Source organism: Rana temporaria, chromosome 1 (assembly GCF_905171775.1).
Source record: "Rana temporaria chromosome 1, aRanTem1.1, whole genome shotgun sequence".
Taxonomy (NCBI): domain Eukaryota; kingdom Metazoa; phylum Chordata; class Amphibia; order Anura; family Ranidae; genus Rana; species Rana temporaria.
In genome coordinates this window covers 443178218-443197249 of record NC_053489.1, presented here as the reverse complement: position 1 = coordinate 443197249, position 19032 = coordinate 443178218, and the positions used below count along the sequence as shown (strand labels likewise).

At 41.5% G+C, this 19032-nt stretch overlaps 1 protein-coding gene across 1 annotated transcript in view; it reads right to left on the bottom strand.

The window, feature by feature from the left end:
• The window catches only part of SHROOM3 (shroom family member 3), a 272583-nt gene that overhangs the window by 200531 nt on the left and 53020 nt on the right, over positions 1–19032 (bottom strand). Inside the window, exon 2 of the mRNA XM_040326816.1 lies at positions 17062–17139. The gene's annotated coding sequence lies outside the window, so the exon portion shown is untranslated. The remainder of the gene's footprint in view (positions 1–17061; positions 17140–19032) is intronic.

Genomic DNA, 19032 nt, shown 5'->3' with positions numbered 1-19032 from the left:
GTGCAAGTTTAGTGCGGGTGCAGTGCAAATTTTAAAAAATCTTCAGCTTTGCCCAATCCCCTCAGAAATTACATAAAATAAGATATGCTTAATAAACCAATTTCCTGCGAAGAAATTTCGACAGTCATACATGAACTACCTAAAAATAAAGCACCAGGAGTTGATGGTCTATCAGGAGAATATTTTTCGACCTTCAAGGACATTTTAATCCCATACCTGTCCAGACTGTTTAACCAAGTAGCAAATTCAAAAACCTTTTCAAAAGATCTTCTAGAAGTAAAAAAATAACATTACCAAAATCAGGTATGGACCATACTTCTCACTTAAATTATAGATCCATATCTTTACTAAACTCTGATCTTAAAATTGATGCGAAAATACTGGCAAATACCGTATTTATCGCGGTATAACGCGCTCTGGCGTATACCGCGCACCCCCAAAGTGGCCCCCAATCCTGTGGGAAAAAAAGTTTTTTTGTTTTCTTGTACTTACAGTTTTGGTGTCTTGCGCGGCGTCCATCTGCGGCCTCGTCGGGTCCGGCGTCCTTCTGCGGCTTCGGGTGTCCTCTTCGGCGGGTCCGGCGTCCGTCTTCGGCGGGTCGGGCGTCCATCTTCGGCGGGTCCGGTGTCCATCTTCGGCGGGTCCGGTGTCCATCTTCGGCGGGTCCGGTGTCCATCTTCGGCGGGTCCGGCGTCCATCTTCGGCGGGTCCGGCGTCCTTCTGCGGCGTCCTCCCGCTCGTTTCCCGCCACGACTTTGAATACTGCGCCCGCATATAGCGAGCGCAGTACACTCGTGAATCTTCGGGCAGGCTCGGGCGCCTCTCGCACTGACGTCCTGTACGCTCAGGACGTCAGGACGTCAGTACGAGAGGCGCCGAGACTGCCCGAAGATTCACGAGTGTACTGCGCTCGCTATATGCGGGCGCAGTATTCAAACTCGTGGCGGGAAAGCGGGTATCGGCGTATATCGCGCACCCACGATTTTGCCCTGATTTTCAGGGCAAAATAGTGCGCGGTATACGCCGATAAATACGGTAGATTATTTAACATAACCCCCTCATCAATTAAACCCGACCAAATAGGTTTTGTCAAAGGTAGACAAGCACCCAATAGCACTAGAAGAATGTTAAATATTATCAATTGAATACATAATGACCGAATGCCCGCTCTTCTCCTAGCATTAGACACTGAAAAAGCATTGGATAGGATGCACTGGGCAAATATTTCACAAACTTTATCTAAATTTGGCTTCCAAGGTTTTATCCATTCTGCCATTATGGCATTATACTCTCATCCCACTGCAAAGGTTTTCTCATCAGGCATGCTTTCCAGAAATTTTGCATTAACCAACGGCACCAGACAGGGATGCCATCTATCCCCACTAATATTCTCCCTAGCGATAGAACCCCTAGCGGAATATATACGCTCTTCCCCAGATATCAAAGGTATTACAATTGGTCAAGACGAACATAAATTCGGCCTATTTGCTAATAGCATTATACTGACATTGTCCAAACTTGAATTAGCCTTACCATCAGTAATTACAACACTAGAAAAATTCAAGGAAGTGTCATACTATAAGATTAACCAAAATAAATGCTAAATCCTACCAATGAATATACCCAATTCAATAATAAATAACATTAGTACACAATATGGATTCAATTGGAATAATACCTTGTTAACTTATTTAGGAATACAACTAGCATCACAACTACCAAAAATATATGACGTTAACTTCCCGCCCCTTTTAGATCACATTTACCAGGACCTAATAAAAGTACAGAAAAATCAACTATGATGGGTCAGGAAAATAGCTGCATTTAAGATGCAAACATTACCAAAGATACTATACTATTTTAGATGCCTTCCTATCCCAATATCTGCTATATTCTTCAAGCAATTAAATACTAAAAACTCAAACAATTTATCTGTAACAAAAAGAAACCAAGGGTTGCATTCTCAATTCTAACCACCATTAAATCTCATGGAGGAATGAATTTTCCAGATATCAGGAATTACTATTACGCAGCCATTTTAGATCAGATGAAGTACTGGTTCTCCCCCCAGAAAGACAAGCTATGGTTGAACATAGAACAATAATCCACTAAGAACTCTGACTTATACGCTCTAGCATTAGCTAATGCTGTACTTCCCAAAGTAGTTAATCCCAATCTACTAAGTATTACGGCCACATTATTTGCTTGGAAACACATACTATCTAAATCTAGACATTTAAGAAAAAAATCCAAATTATGTCTTCCTACAGAAGTTATTAATTATTGTAGAATTCGGCTATCAGTAGATAATTGGTTCAAACAGGGGTACCAACTTCACGTTAATCTACCCTTGAACTATAAAAATGTCATTTTGAGTAAGCTGGGAAGGTGTAAGCAGTTGAAGGACTTCAACCCAGATAATAAGATAGAAATACCATCGATAATTTGGGAATATCTAACCCAACAAAAGGACTGTATTAAGAAGGGAATTTCCTTCTTTTATGACATACTTTTATCCCAGCTAGACAACAAAAACGCTCATATGGTGAAATGGGAGAAAGACTTAAACGTATCTTTTTCCCGGGAACAGTGAAAAAAATCATTCCAAACAACAAAGCATCATCATGCATTGAACACTCGGATACAAATAACTAACAGGTGGTACCTAACCCCTTATAAACTATCCAAAATCTATCCAACCTCATCTGACATTTGTTGGAGGTGTAATGAGCAAACTGGGAATCTACTACACACTCTATGGAGTTGCAAATCCTTGAGAAGCTTTTGGAACTCAATCTCATCCTTCATAACAGACATTACAGGTAATCTTTCGCTTACACCTTCTTCAGCCTTATTAGGCATTGATCTCGAGAAATACCCCACCATTTATAGAACGATTGTGATCCATATTTTGATAGCCTCAAGACTAACAATTGATAAACTCGAAATCTACAGAAGCACCCAATATATCTACTGTCAGGTCTCATACACACGACCGAGGAACTCGTCGGAAAAGACACATCGTTTTCCTCAACGAGTTCCTTGTTAGGCTTGTCGAGGAACTCGACAAGCTTGCTTTGAGTACACACGGTCAAGACAAAATCTCCTCGTTCTCGGTGACGGTGACGTACAACACATACAATGGCAGGGGAAGTTCGATTCCACTGGCACAACCCTTGGGGTATGCTTTTGCTAATCTCATGTTACTGCGTGTTAAGTAAAAGTTTGGTAAGAGATGATTTTCACTTTTCAGTCTGTTACAGCGTGAAAAATGTGTTATCTCCATTACAAATGCTACTTTTACTCCCGTCTCATACTTTATTCTGAGCATGTGCGGGTTTCTTAGCATACACACACTCGAGTTTCTCGTGGAAAACCAGCCCGACGAGGAACACGACGAGGAAATTGAGACTCCCGTCGAGGAAAAAGAGAGCTTTTTTCTCGTCGAGTTCCTTGACAGTTTCCTCGATGAAAAACGTACACACGACCGTTTTCCTCTGCAAAAAAGCTCTCCCACCAAGTTTCTTGATGGATTCTGTCGAGTTTCTCGGTCGTGTGTACGAGGCTTCATAAACAGACTGAATTCCCAAGCACAATTTGAATTAATGCTAGCTTACAACAACCATTCTATCATCACCTTTAGGAGAAAATGGAAAACTTGGTTATCCCACCCTAGAGCCTCTACTTACCAAAAAGTTTGTAAAATTTAAACCTACTTGAGTGTTTGAAAACCATTGTACATCCAATTAAGCAGTATACCGGTTTAGAGTAATATTTCAACTACCCTTTCCCTATGTTTATTTTGTATCTTTTGATTTCCCCTTCTGATATTATCTTTCTACTTAAAGTTAGTTTAGGCTGTTCCATTGTTTATCGTGGTGTCCTACCAGTCCTGCAGTTTGAACCCATCTGGGGTAGGCTGGGCTAGGGCAGCAAGGCCCGAACTAAATCTATACGCTAGGCCATTACAGTTTTCTGTATTACAATGATATGTTATATTTACAACAACCTTGTCCCTTCTGTTTTTGTTTTTTGGTTGTATAACCTTAATGGATAAAATAAAAAAATGTAAAGATAAAAAATAAAAAAATTACATAAAATGCACACCTGACAAAACACACATTGCACTGTGAAATCGAACATCAATTTGCACCGCATCAGTGTGAACCAAGCCATAAAATACATTTCCAAACTCATTGTGGCAGCTGGTCCTAAACTTTTTGGCGGGCGACAAACAAACCCCCCATCCCCCCAGGTCCGCACTCACCCCTCCAGGGTTACGGCACCACGGCTACCCTGGCTTCTCCTCCCGGCTAACCCGGTCTTCTTCAGATCCGCCTCCTGTCCTGATTTGCTGAGAGGAGAGGCCGGAAACCGATATTGATTCGCTAGTGTCACAAGTAGGTGCCATCCTTTTTCAAGTCAATTATAGCCTTGGGCTTTATTCGTGTGCTTGAAGGGGAAAAAAAACTCATAGAAAGCTATGAGACAGGCACCCTGCATGCAAACTAGGGGGGCAGTGCTTCTGCGCCCATTATAAACCAGCCGCTGCTGCTGGTGAGAGCTGGAAGTGCAGCAAAAGTTGTACATTGAGAAAAAATTGTGTTTGCATAGACATAATGAGGTTGATTTACTAAAGGAAAATAGATTGTGCACTTTGCAAAGTTGCTCCAGAGTTTAGTAAATGAGGTAAAGCTTCACTTTGCAAAGAGTAGCGTCTATTTGCCTTTAGTAAACCAACCCCTATAAGGGAAAGAACATCACTGCTAAGGTAAAGGCATAGTAAATGTTTAAGAACTCTGCAAATCAGGCCATCTGAAGTTCTGATTAACTGACTTTGCCCCTAGTTGTCAGCACCCTGCTCCACTGCTGCCTGATGCAACCAAAAATGATTGGGTCCCATGCTAGTATATAATTGATACATATAATTGATACATATAATTGATACAATGAAGCCAACAGTATCCAAACAAGAGCTAACCATGTTCATGGGTTCATTAATAGCATCAACGACAAGCCTGAAACTAGAAGTATTAGGCTGTAAAACAGCATGGGGTTGTTGCCATTTTTCATGCAGTGGATCGAATTAATCATTGGATCAAATGTAATTAGTAAACCATTTACATTAAAATTAGGTGTACATAGGGGACACATAGCGTAAGAACATATATTATTACGGTAGTTAATTACTTTACATATAAAGACTGTGCACAAGGGAGTCCTGAAAATTGTCCCCTTGTCACTGGGCCTAGAAGATTGCTTTGACTATAGTTCTGCTTCTGCTTATGAATGATATTCTGACATTGCTAAGCTTCTGGACCTATGAAAATGTATTTTTCAATCTCTCTTAAATACTGAAGTTTTTTTTCCAATTTACTAAACTCTTGTGGAGATCCATGTGTTTACAACTTTCACAAAATCACCTGTGTATGTAGACACAGATATGTAGATTTAGGTGTGTAAACAACATAAAATGTGGAGGAAATGGAACTTAAGTAAAGGAATGTGTATTGGAACTTGATAACAGGCCACTGAGAATCATTATCATCCAATAAAAATCCTTGTTTATATAAGCAGTTAACATCTGCTAAGTACTTCTAATTACTGCCATATCTTCTGAAACATTTTCTTAAATAGCAGGTCAAATGTTGCCTGACGTCAATTAAAAGTTTCAGGAAATTCAAATGCATAACACATAACACATATATGAATTTTGATGTGTTACTATTGACCTTAAAGAATAAAAGGGTAGCGTGGCATATTTTTATGTCACACAGTATTTGCGCAACGGTTTAAAAAAAAATACAGTTTAATGAATTTGAATGCACAAAAACACAATATAATACCCAATTGTTTAGTAAAATATAAAAGAGGATATTACGCAGAGTAAATAGATACCAAACATGTCCTGCTTTAAAATTGCGTCTGCCCATGGAACGGAGCCAAATTACATTACCCAAAAATCTCCGTAGGCAACACTTTAAAAGCCTTTACAGGTTACCAGTTTAGAGTTACACAGGAGGTCTGGAGCTAAAATTATTGCTCTCAATTTTTGCTCTTGCTCTGACATTCATGGCAATACCTCGCATGGGTGATGCGATCAGTGTTCATATATGTGTGCGCATTCGCACGTTCGCATTTGCACATGAGCACAGAGGCGCTTTAAAAAAAAAATGATTGTACTTTCTTTTAGATGGGGATGGGGCCACCTGACAAGTAGTCCAGCAGCTCGTTAGTCGCTAGTATTACTTTTACTTTGTAGAGAATCACCAGCCCTAAAAAATGATATCTCGATCATTGCTGCAGCTGCAACAATGCAACAATGACCAAGATATCACTCTTCCTGTCTGAGGACGTTTCTAAATGTATGGCAGACAGCAAGTGGTTAAACGTGCTAGAAAAATAAACTAGTCAATTAGCTAGCACAGTCCCTCCCTCCTGTCATGTCACAGCCCTCTTCTACTCTTGGAGTGTTTAATTACTCTTTCTGCTAGCCCAGCTCCTCTGACATCCCTACATAACCTTTTTTAAAGCAGTCAGTGGAAGAACAAAGAGGGGTAATATAAAGCAGCCTTTCACAACCAGGGTTTAGTGGAGCCCTGGGTTTCTCCAGAGGGTACCTAGGGTTCCCTGAGAAGAGAGTCAAAGCAGATCGATCTCCTGCCTACATTGGACCTCCAGTAAAAGGGGGTACTACAATGTTCCTAGTTCATTCATTCATTATTTTTTTCTTTAAAACTCTGAACAACATACTAATCATGCTAAAATGCACCATGAGCTGTTGATCTAATAATTTTAGTTGGGGTTCCCAGACACCAGACATTATTTTAGGGGTTTCTCCATGGCAAATAGGTTGAGAAAGGCAGCTATAGCATGTCTGTCACAGTCAGGGGCTAGTCTCTGAAACCAGTAGCTATAGCAGTGGAAAAGCTCCCACTGACTACCTGGATTAGTTTACAAGCAGTCACCCTGGCGGATGACGCAAGTTCAGCTGAGGCACAGGGTCTAAGTACTAACAAGGGTTCACCAGACTTTCTAATGGTGGAGATGGGTTTTGCTGCATGTAAATACCAGGTTGTGGTCCTCAGGATCGCCCTACCAGGAGGTGAGCAAGCCGGAGTTCAGTAGCAGATGTAGCAGGTAGGGATAAAACAGAAGCCTAGTCAGTAAGCAAGCCAGAGGCTGGTAACAAGTGGTTGCAGGTTGGGATCAAACAGAAGCGTAGTTGAGGAACAAGCCAAAGGTCAATAACGAGTGGTAGTGAAGATATGGATGGCAGAAGGAGTGACTAGGGCAAGATATTGGCTAGAGAGAGCACAATAATCTGGCAAACAGGTGGTGCAGAGACGTGGCTTAAATCAGGAAGTTCATGGGAGGAGCAAAGAGTTCAAAGTTCACGAGAAATAAGACATAAGCCAAGGTTGTCTAAGCCAGGGGTTTCCAAACTATGGCCTGCAGTTGTTCAGGAACTACAATTCCCATCATGCCTAGTCATGTCTGTGAATGTCTGAATTTTACAATTCCTCATGGGATGTGTAGTTCCACAACAGCTGCAAGGCCATAGTTTTAAGATACCTTGTCTAAGCAATCAGACAGGGAGCTGCCCAGCATCTCAGGTGGCTCAGCAAGTAGAGTAGAGTTACTGTCAGACACAGCAGAGGTCCTAGATTCAGATCCAGGTCCTGATGGGTTTTACTTCCTCTTTCTTTCCCTGCAAAGGTAAAGCATAATGGGCTACTATGTTACCGCTGTCCCGTCTTCCACGAAGCGTCCATCTTCCTTCCGGGTATTGCGACTCCAGCGATGTGATTGGCTGGACCTGCAATGACATCACTCCCGCTGCCAGTCACGGCAAATCTCCTTTAGAAACGGCACGCTCGCCGTTTCTAAAGGTTTCTAACGCGTGCCTTCACCGTTGCATGCGTCGTAGACATTGGTGCTTGTCTCATTTGGAAAATCTTTTAAACCATGGAGGTTTAGGAGATATTTCGAGCACCTACAGGTAAGCCTAAATCTAGGCTTACCTGTAGGAAAAAGTGGTTGTAACAGGTTTACAACCACTTTAAAAATGCACTTGTGACTTGTTTATTGTATAACTTTGTTTTAACTAATGCTATTAGGGCCTGTTCACACCAACAGCCTCTGGTGTGCAGTGTGCAGCCAGCAGTGCCAATGAAGTTAAAGAGCTTTTTTTTGTGCAAACTATGGGCCAGATTCACAAAAGAGATACGACGGCGTATCTTCTGATACCCTGTCGTATCTCTGTGATCCGCCCGTCCTAACTATGCGGCTGATTCATAGAATCAGTTACGCATAGCTAGCCCTAAGATCCGACAGGTGTAATTGACTTACACTGTCGGATCTTAAGGATGCAATTCTATGCCGGCCGCTAGGTGGCGAGGCCATTGCGGTCGGCGTAGAATATGCAAATGACTAGTTACGGCGATCCACGAACGTCCGCGTTACCCGTCGCTCTAACTTTACATCGTTTCTGTCGAGACGCGTCGTAAAATTAGGGCTGAGCCCTAGTTGTTCTAAGTCATGTTAAGTATGGCCGTCGTTCCCGCGTCGAAATTTAACAAATTGGAAAAGCTTACCATGGGCATTAGAGAACAAGAGGAGAAATACAGATCGATATGGATTCCCTATGCAAGATACAGAGAAGGAGAGCTATGAGAAAGGAGGGGAGGGGGAGGGCCGTGAGCAGGAGTGACCCAGGGAGGGGGTTTTCCCCTTCCTTTTTTTTTTTTTTTGGGGGGGGAAGGGAGGGGGGAAGGGGGGGAGTATTTTGGAACAGGAAGTGGTTAAGTTCTCAGTAAAATACAGAAATTCCGAGGCAGTGAAGAGGATGGTAATAGTAATTGCATTAATACACGGAATTCAGAAATGGTTTTTTTTGTTTATGTGTTTGTAAATGTAACATTATAGTACTAACCATGTAATGTGGAAAAAGAAAAGGAAAACAGTGATAAAATAAAGAATTGAAAAAAAAAAGTATGGCCGTCGTTCCTGCGTCGAAATTTAAAAAATCACGTCGTTTGCGTAAGTCGTCCGTGAATGGCGCTGGACGCCATTTACGTTAACGCCGAAACCAATGACGTCCTTGCAACGTCATTTAGTGCAATGCACGTCGGGTAATATACCCGACGGAGCATGCGCAGTACGCTCGGCGCTGGAACGTGCCTAATTTAAATGGTGCCCGCCCCATTTGAATTGGGCGGGCTTGCGCCGAGCGCATTTACGTTACACCGCTGCAAGTTTGCAGTCAAGTGCTTTGTGAATCAGGCACTTACGCTGCAAACTTGCAGCGGTGTAACGTAAATGGATTACGTTACACCGCCGCTGCGTAGCGGAAATGTATGTGAATCTGGCCCCCTATGTGCAAACATTGAGGTCTGTTGGTTGCAGTGTGGTATGTAAAGCTTCTCTGCTGCTCTGAAAAAGTACAGCACACTGTGGGTGCATAATATGGTGCAGCTTTGCATAGAGCCCAATCAGGTTCCATTTTTTTATTTTTTTGGCAAAGCTTAATTGAACAAGCTGAAGTTAGAAGCTTATTGGCTACCATGCACAACTGCACCAAATTTTGCACTCCAAAGTTTTAGTAAATCAACTGCTGTACTTTTTCAGTGCATACAACCACAGTGCAGTGGTATGGACCGGACTTATAGAGCAAAGCTGCTTAATGCAGTCTCAACACATCTGGTGTGAACAATCCCCAGAAATATTTTCATTACTGGCATATGATGGATAAACAAGTGTTGAATATTTTTGATTTGGAAGGGGTTAGGCTTTATCTCTCCACTCTGTCTTTGCATAAAAGTACATTGCGTAGAGGCTCTATCTCTAACTGTCTATAACTGACACACAGTATTAGATTCTGACCACCTCCGAAACTTCAAATGAGCTTTGAGGATACCTCCTAGGACTGAAGATGTCTTAATTACTCCACTTAAAAAAGATTCGCACCCGCAATACAGTTCACTGCAGAGATATCCACTGATTGTTTGGACGACTCTGGATTTTGTTTACATTTTATACTGTACCCGTTCTTGTATTCAAGATTGTATTTATTTTAATTGTGAAAATTTCAATAAAAACATTGAAACGAAAAGTACATTGCACAAAAGTATATTCTTACATGCCATTCAGGGAAAAGTATATTGTAAAAATAGCACTTCCCAAGGTTACAAATTTTACAAATGCAAAAAAATAAGAACTTTAACCTTTTTAATTATTTTTATAATAAGTTAGAAGGATTATTTGTTACAGTAACAAATTGGCAAAGTTCATTATACTGGCATTCCATCTTCAAAGTGTTCACCATGACAGCCTAATCATTATAGTCACACAAATGGTTCCCAAGCGAACCTATTCAGAGGACCCAAATTAACACATGGATGGTCTGAAAGGATTTAAGGACTTCTTAGTTCTTATCTGTCACCACATCATTTTTTTTATATTTAAATATTTTGTTCCCTAAATGACGGTACACCTGTTTTATGCTGGAAAATGCAGGGATGAACTTTTTCTGTCAAAATATGTATGTAAAAATAAAACGCGACCATAGGAAGAAAGGTAGTCACAATTCCAATTAAAGTTATCAAAAGTACTGAAATGACGAATAATTATGATTAAATAAAATGATGAAATAAATGAAATGATAAATAATACCAGCTATCCCATACCTCACCCTGTGAGCATAAACATTGTTAGGGCCCTTTGACACTGATCCGCCCCGTGAACCTCTGCTTGCTCATCGGGGATCGCTTCATTGATCCCCGCTGAGCCGGCGGATGACAGGGCGGTCCCCGCACACTGTGCAGGGACCGCCCTGTCTTTTCTCCGCTCTCCTCTATGGGGGGATCGGATGAACACGGACCGTCTGTCCGTGTTCACCCGATCTGATGACGAATGGAAAAATAGGGTTTTCCTCTGTCTGCAGAATCGGAGGAATGCGGACACCGGGCGAGATCGGGTGTCAGCGGATGTTCATCTGACACCCGTGATCTCATAGGGACCAATGTATGTCCCTTTTTCATCTGTACACGGATGGATGAAAAAGCGGACGTGTGAAAGGGCCCTAAAAAACTTCAGATGCCGAAAAAAATCCTTTTTTATCCATCCAGACTGACTATTGCTGAACAATCGTCTCCATCAACAGTCCCCAATCCTCCAAGTTTCAACTATTGGCCTTGCCAGGCCATACTAAGGAAAGACCATACTGAGCTTTGCACATGCAAACTGTCTGGAAACTGTTATCTGTGCAAAGGCTAGATGCATACTTGCTAGCTAGAATTCAGCCTGGAGGAGGACTGGGGCTGTCAGGCCTCGTACACACGACCGAGGAACTCGACGGGCGAAACACATCGTTTTCCTCGTCGAGTTCCTTGTTAGGCTGTCGAGGAACTCGACAAGCCAATTTTCTCCATTCCCGTCAAGGAAATAGAGAACATGCTCTCTTTTTGGCTCGTCGAGTTTCTCGACAGTTTCCTCGACGAAAATGTACACACGACCGGTTTCCTTGGCAAAAAAATATCTCCGTTTTTGCGGAGAAACTTGGTCGTGTGTACGAGGCCTTATATGGAAAGGCTGTAAGGCCAAGAAACTGAAATGAAATTTTTTGGTCGGTCATCTTATTAACTTTTCTTATCAGTTAGCTGATGTGATGTTGGATAGGGTATTTTTGATTTTTTTTTGTATTTCAGTTTAATCTTAATTCTTTGCCTTTGAGGGATCAAAAGCATAAAGATCAGATTATCTCTGGGCAGTCTTAGTTGTGGTAGATTAGTTTGCATGTTAATATATATTTTATTCAGTGAATTGCTCCTATCTTGTGCTAGGTCTGCAGTTACACTGCTAGCTGACTTTGCAACAGGTAAGCTGTTTAATTACAGCTTTCCACCAGCTTCCCCGTTGTGATCAGTCTGGTATCCATTTAGCTCTCTGCCTGCCGTCTCATCAACACATGATGTCACTCAATCTATTGACACGTTAGCAGTCTCTTCTTACATACTGCAAAATTACTTCACTACTTGACCTTACTCCCTTAAGATGTTGTTTTCTCCTCCATACCCACCACCTATTCACTTCACAAATCATCTCACTTTCTAGCTGTGATAAAAAAAGTTAAACCCCAGTGTTTGTAATCTTTGCATTCCCAGCTTCATTTTGTTACTTTTTGACGGCATGATGCTTCATGTCATGTCAGCAGTAAGTTGAAATGAAAAAAGGACTACTTTACAATGCAATTTCTGCCAAGACAATGTGAAGCATCCTTATGCCAAGAATGTAAATTGAGGAGCTACACCACTTTTAAAAGCTCCAGATATGACTTTATTCCAATAGAATGTCAGAGGGACAGTTGAAAGAACAGCCAATGGCCCGGATTCACGTAGAAGCGCGCATCTTTGTGCGGGCGTTACATATCCTATTTACGTTACGTCTCCGCAACTTTGACAGGCAAGTGCCGTATTCTCAAACCAAAGTTGCGGCGGCGTAGCGTAAATAGGCCGGCGTAAGCCCGCCTAATTCAAATGTGGAAGATGTGGGCGTGAGTTATGTAAATTTTATGTGACCACACATAAATGACGCTTTTTACGAACGGCGCATGCGCCGTCCGTGAAAGTATCCCAGTGCGCATGCTCCAAATTAACCTGCAAGAAGCCAATGCTTTCGACGTAAACGTAAATGACGCACAGCCCTATTCGCAAATGACTTACGCAAACAACGTAAAACGTGAAAAATTTTACGCTGTTCCGACGTCCATACTTAACATTGGTACGCCTCATCTACGCCTCATATAGCAGGGGTAACGTTATGCCGGGAAAAGTCTAACGTAAACGGCGTATCTGTACTGCGTCGGCCGGGCGTACGTTTGTGAATTGGCGTATCTAGCTGATTTACATATTTCTAGGCGTAAATCAGCGTACACGCCCCTAGCGGCCAGCGTAAATATGCAGTTAAGATACGACGGCGTAAGAGACTTACGCAGGTCGTATCTTAGTGAAATTTTGGCGTATCTGATTCTTTGAATCAGGCGCCAAGATACGAAGGCTCGGACTCAGAGTTGCGACGGCGTATCTGGAGATACGCTGGCGTAACTCGTACGAGAATCCGGGCCAATGTGTTTTGGAGGTCCAAGACAGCCTCTATTATCAGGGCTTGATTGAAAACCGTATACGTTCAATGGACCAGAAGTGGACTGGTAATGGTATTTCTTCAAGTGTGATTGCAAGCATAGGGCTTATGCTAACAAATCATACTGAAAGAAATACCATAAAAAAATACCAGTTCACTTCTAGTACTCCAATATGGGTTTCAATCCCAAGCCCTGGTGAAGAGAGTGGGTTTGGACTTTATGACCTTTATTGGATCAAATGTTGTATATGGACCTTTTAGTAGTGGCGTGGCACTTCAATTTCTATTTTTGCTACATTACACCACGAGCCAAAGAGACTGCTGGGATCCTCTGGGGTGCAGAAGCCACCTACCCTGGAACCAGATCACCTACATCAACAGCAATAAGATAAGATAGCAATAACAATATGATAGCCTTGTGGGTCCAGGTTTTTTTTTTCCATTTTCCTTTATGGTCTTCACATTACTGCACCACTTGTCAACTATTTTTACTCCTGTGTCAATGGGCTTTAGGGTTGTGTTGATGATTTAGTTTACCACCAATCTGACAGGAAAAATTGACCTGCAGTTGACGACTCTGATTTGAATTTGACCTGCTTCAATAAGGTTTTGCAATCCTATTACAATGTACAAATATGCAAAACCTGTCTAGAGCATGTCCCCGCTGAAGACTAGAAATAGAAATGGCATTATGGCAGAGGTAATTTATGGCACTGTGGGCTGGAGTGGTATTTACCAAGACTGCTCAGCACTAACGTGTCTATATAATGATTCACCCGTTGAAATTTGAGCAGTGGGTGGCCCTGATAGCGCCCGATCACCTGACATTGATGCAAAAATCAATGGAGCCAGGCAGACAATTCTCAGCAAAACAGTGATTTAAGCCAATCAGCTACAGTCACTCTTTTGCAGCACCCACTTCTGACAGCTGGCTGTCGGAATACAGTAGCTTCAGTGAGGATTTCCTGAAGTTGGGGAAAATGTCTCCAATGGGCAATCAGACAAAAATAAAAATACATTTTTTAGTAGGAAGGGTTAGTTATAACCTCTGACAATATTTGTATTGCTCTATGTGCCTTGTGTCTGCTATGATGATGACAGCTCCTTTCATTTAATGTATGGGTGTCACAGGGACAGGAAATGGGAGAAAATCCTCCAATCTTCCCAGTGGGATCACAGATAGAAATGAAAATCTGACAAAAAACTCAACGCTATCCAAAATTAAAAATAAAATGGCTAATATTAGGCTGTAATTAAATAGCAAAATTCACTGCAGTTCAAACACATTAAACATACAGCAGCTAAAAAAAATAGCTGTACCGAGTTTGGCAAAGTTTGAACTTATGCATTATTGAGTGTATTTTACATGTTAAATTTGCCTTTTTCTCCCAGTTTGGCCCTATGATGATAACAGTTACCTTACTTGCCCGTTTACCTTACTATGATACTGAAATGTTGATCTGCCTTATTAAGAAGCAGATCAGTGACAAATACACTGAATAGTTTGCAATTACCTTCCCTCAAGCCTGCTACTTAGAAATTAAATCCTTCCAGTTCCATTTCCTCTTCTCACGCCAACTTACAAAACTTCTTTTGTATGGTATCTAACTTATGCCCTGGCAGAAGAGGAAGTTTAAAGAAAAGAAAAGGTATTTACGCCTGTATAATACTTTGGATGCTTCCTTGTAGAATGCATAGAATATAAGTGAATTATTTTATTTTAATTTAGAACAACACTTAATGGTCTATCCTATAAAATATTAATTACATGGTTTAGTGTATTAACACCAGCTGCATATAAAGCAATTATTACAATGTATCTTCATTGTGGCTGCTGGTAGAGCACACAAATGGGACCATGCTGCCACACCATAGGCATATATCATCGTGTATGATTTACTGAGGAACATTGTTTTCCAAAGCCAAAGGGTTCCTGCGGCCGTCATCTATAGGCCGCAGGAACCCTTTGGCTTTGGAAAACAAGCCAAAGGGCGGCCGTCATATGACGTCCTGGGATTCTCGCAGTGTGGAGCGCTCGCCGTATAACTGGGGACCCTGATGCGCGTGCGCGACGGCCTTAATGTCCGCCGGGCACCCGCGATTGCTCGTCACAGAGCCAGGGACCTGGATCTCTGTGTGTAAACACAGGGATCATCCTCATGTCAGGGAGAAGAGACCGAAGGTATGTCCCTTGAACATAGGGACACAAATCGGTCACCTCCCCCAGTCAGTCCCCTCCCCCCACAGTAAGAATCACTCCCTATGGAACACATTAACCCCTTGGTCGCCCCCTAGTGTTAACCCCTTCCCTACCAGTCACATTTATACAGTAATCAGTACATATTTATAGCACTGTTCACTGTATAAATGTGAATGGCCCGTAAATAGTGTCAAAAGTGTCTGATCTGTCCGCCGCAATATCGCAGTCCTGACAAAAATCGCAGATCGCCGCTATTACTAGTAAAAAAAAATGTCATAAATCTATCCCCTATTTTGTAGGTGCTATAACTTTTACCCAAACCAATTAATAAACGCTTATTGCAATTTTTTTAAACAAAAATATGTAGAAGAATACGTATCGGCCTAAACTGAGAAAAAAAATAGTTTTTTTTTAAAATTGGGATATTTATTATTGTCAGTCTTTTTTTGTTTATAGCGCAAAAAATAAAAACCGAAGAGATGATCAAATACCACCAAAAGAAAGCTCTATTTGTGGGAAAAAAGGACGTAAATTTTGTTTGGGAGCCACGTCGCATGACCGTGCAATTGTCTTTCAAAGCGTGACAGTGCTGAAAGCTAAAAAAATTGGCCTGGGCAGGAACGGGGTGAAAATGGCCGGTATTGAAGTGGTTAAATAGACCAGACCCTTCTTTTAAACAAAAAAATTGCATAAGATGATACATATTTAAAATAATTTACACATGTATTTACCTGTAAATGCTTGAGAGCGTTGAGATCAGGAGCGGATAGGCAGACCTTCTTTGGTCACGCCCCTTCAACAGAAGCCAGCCAAACTGACTGCAGTACACAAGGGCGGAATGTCGGTCAAATTCTATTGAACCGGCTGATGCCACCCGACATTTGGCCCGTGTGTACTAGGCTTAAAAAACTTTTTTTTTAAGCCTAGTACACACAGGCCAAATGTCGGGCGGCATCAGCCGGTTCAATAGAATTCGACCGACATTCGGCCCTTGTGTACTGCAGTCAGGCCAAATGTCGAGTGGCATCAGCCGGTTCAATAGAATTTGACTGATTTTTGATTTGTTTTTGATGAAGCAATGCAACCACTTCCTGTGTCAGCTGCCTATTGATTACACTTTGAGGCCCCGTACACACGACCGAGTTTCTCGGCAGAATTCAGCCAGAAACTCGATCGGAGCCGTATTCTGCCGAGAAACCCGGTCGTGTGTACACTTTTGGCCGAGGAAACCGACGAGGAACTCGTTGAGCCAAATGGAGAACATGTTCTCTATTTCCTCGTTAGTCAATGAGGAAACTTGGCTCGCCGAGATCCTCGGCGGCTTCACAAGGAACTCGACGAGCAAAACGATGTGTTTAGCCCGTCGAGTTTCTCGGACGTGTGTACGGGGCCTGAGAAAGCATGCTCCTATTGATGCCTTCCTCCTTCTGTAGGCTGCCCAAATAACTCAGCCTCCAGTTCTCTGAAGATGTTAGACTGCAATGCAACTAAGCATGTTTTGCTCGCACTGCAAACGCAACACTCATTTTTTTTTTACACTAAATGAAAATACATAATTTTTAATAAACACTTAAATAAAATGTGTTTCTATATTTGCCTTTACTTTTGATTTATGTATCATTTAGTAAATGGAATGCATTTGGTGTAGCTACATTTAGCTATAAAAAGAATATATTGTATTATTTCAAACAGCAGTCTATATAGTAAACAACATCACTTACTCTTCAGGTGCTGCTCCTGAGTGGTTGTTAAGGAACGCTTCCTTTTCCAAGCAGTGGCTATCAGTTACAGGTAATAATCTGAAAGGAAACAAAAAGTCCTCTGTTAGAAAACATAAAAGAATACACCACACTTTTTGGACCAGTGCTGTTTAACTTTTTCTTATAAAAAGACACATGGTTGTAGTTACATACAAAAAGCATGCATAAATGTACACGTATGCACTAACAGGCTCATATACAGAGTATTGGTAACATTTTAAGACATTTAAAGTGGTCAGGATACCATAACTTACCAAAAGATAATATTGATTTGAACTAAACAAATAATCTGAAAAACAAAAGTTTCAGGCCTCGTACACACGACAGAGTTTCTCGGCAAAAACCAGCAAGAAACTTGCTGTTTTTTTTTTTGCCGAGGAAACCGGTCGTGTGTATACTTTTCGACGAGCAAACTGTTGAGGATCTCGTCGAGCCAAAAAGAGAGCTGTCTTCTTTTTCCTCGACGGGAATGGGAAAATTTGGCTCGCCGAGATCCTCGACAGCCTAACAAGGAACTCGACGAGCAAAACGATGTGTTTCGCCCGTCGAGTTTCTCGGTCGTGTGTACGAGGCTTTAGGGTTGATTTACTAAAACTGGAGAGTGCAAAATGTGGTGCAGCTGTGCATGGTAGCCAATCATCTTTTAACTTCAGCTTGTTTAACCTGCCTGGCGGTATTCCCGAGTCTGACTCTGGGTTAGATTTTCCTGCTGCTAGCGGTAACCCCGAGTCAGACTCGGGCTTGCCTCGCTAGATCCACAGGCATGGTTTACTTACCTTGTCCCTGGATCCAGCGATGCCACCGTGCTGTGTGAGCGAGCGGGACCTCGCTCGATTCACACAGTGCCTCCGTGTGACGCCGATCTCCGTTCCCTGCGACGTTACGACGCACAGGGACGGAGAACGGCGCCAAATTCAAAAAAGTAAACAAACACATTACATACAGTATACTGTAATCTTATAGATTACAGTACTGTATGTAAAAAAAACACACCCCCCTTGTCCCTAGTGGTCTGTCCTGTGTCATGCATGTCATTTTATATAATAAAAACGTTTCTTTCTCCCTGCAAACTGTAGATTGTCCATAGCAACCAAAAGTGTCCCTTTATGTCAAAAATAGTTTTAGATCAGCTAAAAAACAGCGATAATAAATTATAATCACTTGCAGAATTGTGCGATAGCGATTTGTGGGGAAATTCGTCATAAAAAAAAAAAAATAATGACAGCGACAATTCTGGAACTGAGCAAATTTCAGTGATTTTGATTTGATTACATTATTGAATAATTGTTATTATAATTATATTATTATTTGTTATAATTATTTATAATTATTTATTATATTATAATTTATAATTTTGTTTTTAAAAAAATGTCATACCCGGGATGCCTATTAGAAGCTTGTTTGGTCAGATTTAAGTGAGTTATTTCTAAAAATTACAGGCCTACAGTATAAAACGCCAAATTTCCTTGCAAATAATGGTACCGCTTTCAGCATGTTTTTTCTGAAAGAATCATACCGCCAGGGAGGTTAATGAAGCTTTGTCAATAAAACCTGGAAGCTGCTCTCTCCAGTTTTAGTAAACCAACCCCAGCGAGTTGAATAGAAAGATCATTTAGATTCTTCCTATCTTTAATAAGATTCTTAATAAAGACTTAAAGGAAGCCAACTGTCATTAGTGGCATCATTCTGGAATTCCAGGTTCTTAATATAATGTGCTATAATATAAAACTCTGGTGACCCCAAAATAGGTCCTCTAGAATGGACACGATTACACCAGTTGCAATTCTATCATGCTACCTGCAATGCACTGGTACCACACTCTACTGGTAATTATACCACTGCAAGTACAGGGGAACCTCGGATTACGAGCACAATCCGTTCCAGGAGAATGCTCGTAATCCAAAGTACTTGCATATCAAAGCGAGTTTCCCC